We start from the raw sequence: 13,498 nt of genomic DNA on the forward strand, positions 1-13,498 counted from the left end.
ACAAGAAGAAAGAAATGGAAAGAGTTCTTTACTTTTCTTTTCCTTTCCCTTTTCCTTCTGTGCTAGCTTCTACCCATTTAATTCATACCAAACCATCTCTGGTTCCCTCGTTTCTACTCTTAAGCGCCAGATTGAAAAATACCTTTAAATATATATATTTCAATCTTATATATCTCACAAACCTATTAATAATTGTAGATCAAGATCGATATCAATTGATGAGAAACGCACATGTATAAATAAGAATATGTCTAGATATAGTTAAAGGTACACGCATGCTTATACTTCCCTTGGAAGGCACTATAAATAGGAAACTTTTATAGAGTATATCAAATACTTCCACACATACATGATTTTTATTGTAATTGTTTTGTGCCTTCTATATATGGATTTCCTTACATATACACTACACACATACACACTCTCACACCTAGGATATTTGGGAGACAGATTGAAGAAGGAAAAAAATGAAACAATAATAATAAAAGGACGAGCGCGTTAGATGGACAAGCAGACATTGAGAAGCAAACGCAATCCGACTGGAAATCTATTTTCAAATGAGCTCTATCCGAGACACACACACCCACACTCACCCAGACACACTCTCACACATACACATGCCAAGTATACAGCTATAATTGGGTGGCATTGACTTGGTTAGGGTGCTGCTTAGGGTGGCACTCGTCGCGTTTGCCACAGCGTTGAATTTCACCCCCAAAGCGCGTTGCATTTATCATTGCCTTCTTCTTTTGTTGATTTAAGCGCCCCCATACATACGCTCAGTATACATATATATATTGTGTATATATGTGTTTGTGTTGATTTTAAGGGGCTGCTCTTGCTGCTGACGATGTTTCTTTTCCTATGGAATCCCCCACCCACCCATTGCCACTAAAGGCCTTCAATTTACTCATATGTGTGTGTGCGGTCGTAATTTGTTGCCAGAAAACAAAACACAAACACGTATTAGCTTGTATATATACATACATGCATATATGTTATGGGCCAGCACTTTATATAAAGTTATAGTTATTGATATACATAACTTTATGTAACGAGGGCCCACCACGATTGCCTTCGCCCTCGTTTCCGGCTCTCGCATTGGTCACAATTTCATATTTTTTGTGGTTACTTACGAAATGTGATACGCAAAAAGCCCGGACAATCAAAATGGAGTTCATAACACGGACGGCGTCTATCTCTGGTTACCTTACGTATCTACTCATTGAAATGGGTTAACAGGGTATATTGTTTTTGTAACTGAAGTGAACGGAGATATGACAGATCTCGATAGAATTATTAGATGGTTTTACGTAGATCACTTAGCAATAAGGCAAAGTAACTGTTTTGAAGTCATCCAACACGATTTCCATTAATAATAAAATACTTCTGCAAAAAAGTATACGGGCTCCAAACTTTATACATAGACCACCAACAACAGCCTGTCCTTAAATAATAGTTCTTTTCAAGGATAAAGAAATATAACCTTAATTATAAAACATAATAATTAATTTGATTGTATTAATTAATTGTATTATTATAATTATCATTATTATTATTGTTATTATTATTATTATTTGTTTATTCCTATACAATTTTTAAGATTTGATTGTTTAAGAAAATAAATTCACTAAAAATATAAGTTAATATTAATGACGACTAATGTTGATATCAAATACGTAAAATAATTAAAAATTTCTCGTCGACTCTGTCAACATTTATTTCTCAAGTCTTAATTGCTTAACATCCAGTCTCTATTTTGACTTTGAGTTTCTAACAGCTCACTCATTTATTCGCCCCACTCTGAAAAATTGGTTAGTACAACTCGTCTGTGGTTGAATAATAATAACGTGCGCAATGGTAAAATTGTAATTTCAGATTTCAGAATGGAGGAATCAGCGTCTTCCGGGTACCTCCATCAGCATTTTGCTCACTTCGAGTTTATTCGTTTTCTTAATTTACCTAAGCGTGTCTCATTTTGGAAAACCGCTTGCTTGCGCTCCGTCGCCTTTGGACGCCGCCTAGCACTTGAACCCTTTTAGATTGATAAACAGAAGGCTCGGCAGTCAGCCAGCCGAACCCGTTCTCCGGCACTTGACAGGAGAGACGTATCGCGACATAGACATCTATTAAAAGCAGCCAGGAGGCATTTTTTGGCAAATGCCAAAATTACATCAAAAAGAGATATAAGAATGCGAAGGCGAGGCGGACGAGTCAAGGAGTCGCTCAACTCCAGATAGATGAGCAACAATGCAAAGCGTCGAAACGAATGGAAGATTCCTGCGCGTCTGTCGCCTTCCTCGGTGTCGGCGTCGGCGTCTACGTCGACGTCGACGTCTTCCTCTCCGTCTTGTATGCATAAATATCTAAATTCCGCTTTAATTGCCGGGACGTTTCTTTGTATTATGTTCGGGGTGGGTAGAAATTTAACTGAGCAGTTGCTATCTTCATGATGACTTTGATGTGTCACATAATTATTAATAAGACAAGCAAGAGTTTTCTTGTTGGGGCTGTGTCCGACTTATAAATACCCTGCTCTGAGTTAAGTTGCTGTTCTAAATATTTAATATGTATGTTGATAGAATAGAGAATATGGAGATATGAGAGGTATATGTATATATAATCAGTTGGAAAATGAATAAGGAGCGATGTGATGAGGTGATGGGAGATGAAACAATAAAGTAAATAGATACAATGGAATAGAGAAGAGGCAAGAGAGAAAGTATAAGGCTGAACATAAAATCAGAATGGAGTAGAATCAGTAGAAAATAAAGAACAAAATAAAATATGACAGATGTGAGAAGGGAGAAACATGTTTGACAGAAGAATAGAGAAAATAGGCTGAGTATTAAATAGGATGAGTACTAAATAAGAAGCGATTTTTATGAAATGCAAAGAAAGTAAATGAAAACAGAAGGAAGAAAAAAGTAAAGAGTATTTTCGTGACACTAATAATATGTCTTATCCATATCCATATATATTTATCTCTACTTTTGGGCCTGTAACGGGAATTAAGGGATTCAATACCAAATATATTATTTTTAATATCAAAATACTTAAAAACACATGCTTTTGGGTAAGACTGAGACGGCCTTACGTATCATGAGCATGGTGTAAAGTGTTGTAGTATGAAAAGGCAATTTGTGCGAAAACTGAGAAGAAATCATAAAACTTTATCAGTGTTCGAGGAGAATCAATTTATTCTCATGCCTGTTTCAGAGCCTTAGCCGCTTGTCCGATGCTCAAAAATTTCACTTAAGTGACTTTGAACTTTTGCAAAAAGAATGCGTAAATGTTAGTTACGAACTTGGCTCGTGGGAGTGGTCAGGCAAATGTATTTAGAAAGGATATATTTACATGTGTGCGTGTTTGTGTGTGTGTGTGTGCGTGGTAGCCGTGTGATGTGGCTTACGCTTTGGGTCTTACCTCAACTGGCTCCAGAACCAGCCAGCGTCACTTGTCCTGAGCTGAGGGCGGACATTCGGAAATTTACTAAAATCAATTTTATGTCTTTATGTGACCCTATTAGATTTGCTCTTCTCAAATAAAAATGTTCCGCCAAGACAGAAGCAATCTAAGATTTTGCATAAATCTCATATATAGATTGTAGTGTTCTGCAGGAGGGTGAGGGGCCACAAGGGAAAAGAGAAACGGGAGAACCGAAAAACTCGAGCAATTCAATTGGTCTGCGAATGTTTGGAATATCGAGTGAACACTACATGACAAGACAATAACTTTGACTTGACCATTCGACCGTTGCTCATATCTAGCCCAGCCTCACCCCAAAACTTCCTCCTGTGTCTGTCCGTCTTTCTGTCTGTCTGTCCGTCTATCTGGTAGCAGCTTGTTTGCTGTGCTGTGGGCTGGTCAGGTGTCATTTGTTTTGGGCCAGCTATACAGGTACAGGGCTGGCATTATGTGCATGTATGTATCTATCTTTCATTCTTTCATTTCGGCCTGGCCTAAACAAAGAGAAATATTTATGTGTTGACCAGCTCCAGCTAGACGCCTGCAGGCAGAGATGTGCTTGAAAGCCGAATTCCAAATTCAAATCCAATTTGAAATCAAAGCCGAGCCAGCAGCAGTAGCAGAAGCAGCAGCCCAACACTTTATGATGAAAAATGTTCAAGATTCCAGCTACGGTCAGTGTACAATTGGCATTACTGTACTGCCTCACAGTCTCTCTATACATGCCTGACTGTGCGACACACAGACACACACAAACACATATACACAGACACATGTTGACCTTTTTGCACCAACATCGAAAGGGTCAGTGCGAGACAGGTCGACTTGAGCTCTCTGGCATTAATATTTAATAATACGAATTGCTGATTGAAGCATTGCCAAGCATTTTCTATGGCCAGCAGCAGCATAAGCAATCTGTTTGTCCCTGTCTCGAATGTTTCAAAACATATATAAAACAGGAACTACTATGATTAAAAAACAGATATACACAGATGTAAATAAACAAGTTCTGGAAGGATAGGATCGGGATAGGAAATGTTTGTTAAGTACTTGTCCACTTCTTTTCTACTTTTTGACAGATTTTTATTTTATTGGTGGTAAACTAGGAAGGATTTCATAGTAAGAACAAAGACTCTTGTAGTATTGTATAATTTATGAAGCTTTTATAAACAGTGATTGAAAGTAAATCCATCTTAGTGTTAAATTTTATAAATAAATGAAAAAATATACACATTAACTATACTTTATTGCAAGGAAAAGTAATCAGATATTATCATTAAGAATTTATTCATATATATGATATTTGATAATAGAATACATTTATTGATATGTATGTCAATGATCTAATAAAAGAAAATGAAATAATAATAGAGACTCAAGAGATAGAGAATTCATATTCAATGCAACTTTACAATAGATGTGTATACTTAATATACGTAAGTTTTACTCAAGAGCATCGAAAAGTATGCTACATTTTAATTCAGATTTCCCATAACTCTGTAGAATTCCGTGCGTTATAAAGTCCTCTGTCCAAAGTCCAAATTAAGCAACGAGTGATATTTTATTATATTTGTTAGCTTCCGGTTCCTCCTGCTCCTCGGACATAATACGAGTTTTCCTAGAACGTCGCACGAGCGATGCTTGACGCTTATTTTAATAACGTGCATGCTGTGTTATTTGCATTGCATTTAGGATAACATCTGAATTTATGTAACAGCGCGGCACAAACAAAGATGGCAGCAGGCACGTCGCAGAACAGGACGTGGATGTGGATGTGGCTGTGGATGTGGATGTGGAGAGGGCAAAATATATAAAATAAAAAAACAAGTAAGAATGCTCTAGTCGAGACTGCTCGACTACGAGATCCCCTGAACCCTACAAGCAACTGATATTTCAAAAATAATTAGCAAACACACACGCACACACACACGCATACAAACAAACACACGTACACACATACACATGCAAACAAACAGACGCATACACACACACTCACATATACAGGCGATTGCGCTTTGGTTGCGCTGCAGTGTTGGCAATATTAGGAGAACTTATTTGTTGAATAATTTAATTTCTAGACGTACGATCGTAATGAAACTTTCAGAACGTATTCATAATGTTAAAATGTATGTGTATACCGAAGCACAAGTCTCTAGTATTTGATATACGACTTTTACAAAGATGAGGGTGAGGGGGTGGATTTAGGGGTGGGGGGTAAATTTTAACAAAAATCGAAATTGTATAAAATTCATCTTAATATACATTTTAAATTTGGACACTCTAGCTTGAAAGATGTAGGAGATATAATTATTTAAGTGATCTTCGATAAGGTTTTTTATCGATAAAAAAATATCGGAACGAGTTATCGTTTTTTAGTGATAAACTCGATCTGCGCGTGATATATACGGACATTTTAAAAAAAAGTTGAAGTCTCTAGCTCTTATATCTTCTGAAATCGACGCGTTCATACATACGGACGGACGGACGGACGGACGGACGGACGGACGGACGGACGGACGGACAGACAGACGGACAGGGCCAAATCGACTCAGCTTGTCGTCCTGATCAAGAATATATATACTTTGTGGGGTCTGCCACGCCCCCTTCTGCCTGTTACATACTTTTAACAAAACCATTATACCCTGATTTCCCATTTTCAATGGGTTCAGGGTATAAAAAGACAACAAAACTGAAAAAGAAAAGGACAACAACGAAGTGATGTCGATGTCCTGGGGTTGCCGGCAGGACGAGCGCCACGACAGCGAGTGCCCCAACACTAAGATTCAAATGAAAACTGATGCGGATTAGTATTTAAAATAATGTCCTGCAGGGATATAATTTTTTCTGTAGCACATTTCTGTCGCATTCACTTGGCGTTATTTTGTTTTTTGTTTTTTTTTTTTATTTTGTTTCTTTTTATTTCTTTCTCGCTTTATTTATTTATTTTACATTTTTTCCATTGTCGCGTTGTTTTAATTCCTTCGCTCTTCTGGGGTGGGAGAATGTTTCATAAAATTTATATTTGCTGCTTGCTCTTGCTCTTGGTCTTGGTCCTTGCTTCGTGGTCTTGGTTCTTGGTCTTGGAAGTTTTATTACAAGACAATTTACATATTTCACTTGTGAGAATTCCGTGCATATGAATGTTTCTCTCAGCGTTTCCTTGTTTCTGTTTCCAAATTAATGTTAATTTCCATTATATGCCCATTGTTACGCAGCGATCCCATTGACATTCAAGCTTGTCCAGTGTCAATAAGGCTGACACAAAATGTTAAAACAGCAGAAGAAGAAACAACAAAAACAAGAACAACAACGACGACAAAAATACATTGTAAATTAATTCACTGCCAATCGGAAAATAATAAAAATAGAATCCTGTCGCTCTGCCACCTGCGTCGTCTGACGGTGGCCAAGCTCCCATTATGTATTCTCTGAGCAAATGCCATTAATTATTGTTATGTCCTTTTGATGGCCGGATTGGAATGTATCCCGCTGCGTCCTAAGCTGGCCAGTCCTTGGCTGCTTTTTTCTATTAAACAAATTTGCATGACGCTAGTGGCATCAATTGAGCTTTTTTTTTTAATGAGAATAAGAAACAATTGAAAAAATTAAGTTTAATTTGAAATAGGTAAATGAAAGATAATTAATTAAGTATCGAACTTAAAATGTGTCAAAATTCTAATAAAATTGAGTTTTAATTTCAGAATCTAGTAAAAAGTCAATAAATACCAAAAAATACTAAATGTATACATATCTTGTGAAAAGTAATTCCAGCATAATATCTGATTGCTCCAATAACTGTCATTCGAATTATATTTTGAATACAAAAATTACTTACTATGCGTACATAGCTTTCCACCTTTGTCTATCTATCTCGTAATAGTAATTTTATTCTAATTTTAGTTTTCTTCATAGTAAATTCTATCACATATTTAAGAAGATTTAAAATACTAAAAATGCAAAATATTTATCTATCTATTGTGAACACCCATTTCAGTTTACTATATGTTTACTTTATAAATACTTTTTAAATATTTATTTAAAATGCCAAAAATACTAAAAATATACACATAACTTTCCAACTTTGTCTATTGGCATCGAACTGAAAATGTTGAGAAATTCATTTAATATATAACTTTCAAATTCCAAATTAAAATCCCTCAACAAAAGTTATTGCATTTCATTTAAAACTCGTTGCACAACTTAGGCACATCATAATTAATCCCCCTCCTGTCGTAGTTCTCCCCCGCTCTCTATCCCTCCCACTACCACTGCTACCATTTACATGTGCATGTATGTATATTTGTGTGTAAGTGTGTGTGTGCGTGTGCTTGCCAGCTGCCATTGTCATATAAATTCCATAATACGACGTAATTAAATTTCCCTCGAACTAACGTCATGCGAGACCAAGCGACGTAAACGACATAACGACGTAAAGCTCTCTATAATTGAGCGACGCATATGAGGAACAAACCTCGGTGAGCTTTTTGCTGTTGGATGCTCAGAGCAGAATTTCGAATGGTATATTAAGTCATAAACTAAGTGCGTAATTAAGCTAGAATAGACGCAGTACATATAAACTGACTGGAAAAACATACATGCAAACACACACGCATACACACACACACATATATCCCCATTTGTTGAAAGCAGCTGTAATGCAATTTATCACAGCTACTTCTTATTAAATGTTATTAAAATTTAATTGCCATGCGATGCAGAGCCCAGCAGCAAATTCCTAACATGTCAGAGATGAAATTGAACAAAGAGCCCTTATTCTATCTTTTTTCTTTTTTTTCCCACGCAGCAGGAGAAGGCGTAGCTTGACCAGTCGAGACGGATCTCATTACAAAATGTTGCAGCCAACGAAAGTTGTCAGTTACACATGAAAATTGCAAAGAGCGAAAAATGTACAGAACAGAATTCCTGGGACCACGTTAAGCCCCGTTCTAGCCGCCTTATTATACACTTGCCAAAGGTCTTCTGACTTGTGTGTGCATAGTGTAACAATTAGAACATGATATATATATAATGTATCGGTTTAAATTTCAATTAGTATTTCATATTCCATTCAATCTTAACAACATAACTACTCTCAAAAGATATTAGTCATTTTATTTCCAAAAATAGTCTGAGATATCAAAAGATATATTTTATGATGTGCTTATGTTACGACCAAATCTTTTTTGATCATATCATTTCCATTGAACAAACTAAAATTTTTTGAAGATTTCATGAGAAAGAGATTCAAAATATTTTAATTGATCGTATATTGAAATCAATATGTTTTACTTAAAAATATTAAAATGTTAATAAAATAAAAGAAGAGCATAAAATAAAAAAATAAAAAAAATGTTTGAAATATTTCATTTTTTGTTTTCGAAATATCTCAATTTGTCGATGTTAATCAATATTGGGAATATCTTCATTACATAAGATCAACTTCAAAAGAGGTTTACTGAACATACCAAAAATTTCCACAATATATTTTAAATACTGTTAATGCTAGACGGGATCGAAATCGATTTAATATCAGATATTTTTAATTTTAAATATTTTTATATGTCATCTATATATACTTTAATCATTAAACAAGATAATTGCAAGTGTTTTAGTGTCTGCAAAGGGGATTGTTAAAAAGTAAGAATTGGCCAGTCTGATTTTTGTGATGGAAGAGCATATTGGAAGGTAATATCGGCCTTTCCACTGTTCGTTTCATTTGAGTTTTGTTGTTGTTTCTGCTTCGCTTTTCTCATTTTCTTTTATTCTAATTAAATTTTTTTGGCCGTGAAAGGCCTCCAGCGCAGTCTCGAGCTTGGGCGGCATTGTTTTGGGTGCCAACGGAAAACAAGGCAAATTTATTCTTATGTAAAAACAAGAAAAATTACGCAAAATAAATAAATTTACATAAGCTCGGTGGAAGAAAACAAAAAAAATAAACAGCTACATAACAATAAATAAAATTGCATTTTCATTCCTTTTTTCTCCCTTATTTGGGTCCAGCTTGTAAACATTTCGTTTCTCCTTTAGGAAAAAATGAACAAAAATGGGAAGGGAAAGAAGGTTCCAAAATAAAATTGCCTGGTATTTGTTTGCCATTTGAAAGTAATTAAAAAAAGTAAACCTCTAAACCTTCAGTTCCCAGCAATATGCACATTTCCGTATAATTAACTAATCTTATGCTGACGAGCAGAAGCAATTCCTAACTTCAGACATTACCGAACCAAGTACAATGTGTCTGACAAATGAAAAAACTGACTTACGTGGGGTTGGGATAATAATGCTAAGGACTATATATCACTCGATTTCTAGAGCCCTTTTGGTTAAGCTAAGAGATTAGAGGGAACTACAAAGATACGAATATTAATTTGATCTACTATATATTTGATCTACACCTGATTTCCGATCGAATTCATACAATTTCCATTATCTACCGTAATATAAAGTATACAGATCAATGTTACGGCATAGAGAGTTGAACTAAAAATGTCCTCTTTGAGTGCTATAAATACAATTGAGGACTTTCTTTAATTAGATTAGTGCACTGTACTTTTTTTGCTATCGGCCCATGGCATTTATTGTTCCTTGCTTTGCTCTCTCAGCTAATGAATAAGGAATACAAATAGAGGCAGATTTCTAGTTAAGTTCAGCAATAAATGGCATAATGAAGGAATTAATGAACAGGCGAACTGGCGAGTGGCAAAACTTATGCAAATGCAAATGAAAATTAATTTAATCCGCAGTTCGACTAAATTTTTCCATTTTAATTTAATTACATGGACGCTGCCTACGTGAGCGACAGCTAACCAAAAAAAAAAAAAAAGACAGAAAAAAACATTAGAAATGACCATTTTTTTGTTACTTCTGTTTCAGCTGCTTGGGCTTTTGGGTTTGGGTTTGGGCTTGGGTTTCTGTTTTGTCAAAGGACATGAGACAGGCTCAAATAACGGCACTTACTATGTGATTCATTTTAAGAGTCTTTTAAGCCAACTTGGCAATTATTTTTAGCCGCATTCGTAATTATTCCATTCCAAATTATGAAGGTTTTGTGCGGTTGCTCTAATGACTCCTCTCCCCAAAGCTCGCAATTAGTTTTGCCAGCTTACAGCCTCTACTACAACGTGTCTCTCTCCTTCTCTCTCTGTCTCTCTATCTGTTTTTCTTTTGAGCAGTCGTTTATGAAATTAAAATGCAATTTTCATTAAAATGGGGAAAAAACGAGGATTTACTTTCATTTGCATCCCTCGATTTTTACGTCCGGCTTTTTAATTAAACATCTTGCGCCTAGGCATGATAAAATCCCGTCCCTAATGGAGAAAAAGGAACAAAAAGTTAAATCAGAACGAAGACAATGTTCATCAGCTGAAGCAGGCCGAGATTGAGCCAAAACAACAAATTAATTAGCAAAAAGCAATTATTCGATTCGCGCTTTGTCTCAGCTTTCGGCCGATTCGAATTGATTGAACAACCAATTGAAATTTATTTTTCAATATAAAACATACTTCAATTTATTGGAGTCTTTTCAATTAATCTATATACATATAAATTTTCTATATAAAGCTTACATTTAGCGTCAGAGTTATTTTATAAGCCTCTCACGTTTGCAACCCTATTTTGTGTATGCAGAAAATGTGAATTTTTAAACTCATTTATGGAGCGTGGGATGGGCTGGGATTGCGCAGACTCACGCCAATTGCAAAGTGGCAGAGGCTAAATTATACAAGAACAAGTTAGAGTGTCTGCGTTGACTGAGCACGACAAGAAAATACCCTGCGATGGAGACGAAAAATGTACCCAAGAAGTAAATTTACATGGAATAATTTAATATGAGTATATCACATATCTATGAATAGGATCTTTCGTATATATATAGAAAAGTGTTTATTGATTCACATATCTTTCAGTATTTTTGCCCTTTATGTGAATGGCTTAGAGTATTGCCCAGGATGTACGAGCTATTTACTATATACATTAATATTATTTTTTGATGTTGATCGAATCAAGGGAAAATAATGTTATCGATAATTTCAAACATGATTTAATTATTTATATGAGTATAAGACTGAAAAATAGAGATTAGAACTAAGCTAACATTATGACTAACCTAAGATTTTAATACTACCAATTGGTGTCTTCGATTTCGAAAAACCTTGATATATTGGATATTTTGTTTGAGGATACGTATAGAGTCAGGTCAATATCAATTTTGCTATGATCACTGTCAAGTATATAAGATATGTATATATGTCTTGCTCCACTCAGTTTATACCTTTCCCTTAGGTTTTTCTCCATTCATAGCTCAGCCCTATCTCTTAGGCTTGCTAGTGTTTATAGATGCTGAGATCGCTGAGACAGTTAGACGAACGGATGAGCGGACGCCCAGGCCTCTCATGCTTTCTAGTATGTGTGGATACTAGGATCTGTGATTGATAAAGGCTCGGTCGGACAATACGAATTTCTCGTCATCAGCTCATTTATTGCCTGTTGCAAACATTTCGAGTTAAGCAATATAGCCAACATTTTCAATTTTCTATGGGCTGCAGGGTATAAAAATGCTAAATAAGCGCTTAATGCATAATCTGTTCGAGGTAGCACACACACTCTCCCACGTACACACAGAGAACATGTGGGGAAGAAGCGTTCACATTTGTCCCAGCGCCCCCCCTGAGGCGGACACAGCGGGCACAATGGGCAAAATGGACAAAGGACACAGGACAACGGCCGGCGGGCAGATATGGGCATAATGTATGACTGCCATTTTATATGCTCCTTTTGAAAAATGTGCTGACACTTCGAGGCCGGAATATAAACGTGGGGCGGCCGGTGGGGGCAGTGGCCGGTGCAGAATGATGGCGTTCGTGCGAAAGGGTTGACCCCAAACGCAATTGACCACGTGTGCTTTACCGTTTTGGGGTGGTCAGCGTATAACTGTTAACTGTATGTGTATGTGAATGTGTATGTGTATGTGTGTGTGTGTGTGTGTGTGTGTGTGTGGGGAACGTTAAAATCCTTTTATCATTTAAATGGCATATGGCAAAAGGCAGGTTTTATTTTTATAACCCTCCTTCCGAGCAACGAGCCATTCCGAGCAACGAAGACGCCGCACGGACACGGAAGTTGCGGATACAAAAACTCAGCGAAACATATAGCACGAAATTTGTAAATGTCTATTGTCAAGCGGTTTCCTTTTTGCACTTCTTCTCCTCCTTTGCAGTCCATTTATTAATTTGCCTAGAGCCAGTGCCTACGCCGTCTGTGTCCAAGCAAGAACGCACTGTCATGTACTGCTCGGCCGTAACCCTACTTCCCCAATACCCCCCTTATATACATAGGTTGAGTCCACTCCCGGCCAAGGCTTGATCCTAGCCAGTGAATTGTGCGTTTATCCACGTACTACACACACACTCACACACATACATATAAACATTTAAAGAATTCACTGCACAGCAGGTGCAGAGTGGAGGGGGATTGGGTAGAGGGGGCGCTGGTCACTGTGTGACATAACGTAATTTTCGACTACGCCGTGATTGGCGGCCATTAAAAATTTTGCGAGTGCCTCGACCGGGCATGTGATTGATGATGTGGACTTAATTCGCTTACAGCATTTAGATAAAGTCACAGTGAATACACATACATATGTATATGTAAGCCTATATTAAGGGTTACAAATTATTTATATAAATTTTAATTTATATTAAAATCTGTTACATTGAATTACGTTTAAATCCTGGAATAAATGAGCCCAGCTGCGAGTTTTATTGTGCTTATAATATTCAATTCATTTTTGATGAATTCCTTTATACAAGCGATTTATATACAAGCCAAGCTTTTGCATGGCTGTAGAAAATATCGTTTTACATTTTCCCCACATTCATGAGCTAAGAATCTACCTCTATCTGCAAAATAGACAACGCTTTAAGATTCTTTTACATTTACCATTTCTATCTTTTTATTAAAAGCTAAAGTTCGTAAACCTAGAGATAGTTGGTTGATAATTCATACTTCGGAGTTCATCACAATTATGGTACGATAT

Source organism: Drosophila navojoa, chromosome 3, assembly GCF_054131105.1.
Source record: "Drosophila navojoa isolate 15081-1374.11 chromosome 3, UAZ_NAV_1.0, whole genome shotgun sequence".
Lineage (NCBI taxonomy): Eukaryota > Metazoa > Arthropoda > Insecta > Diptera > Drosophilidae > Drosophila > Drosophila navojoa.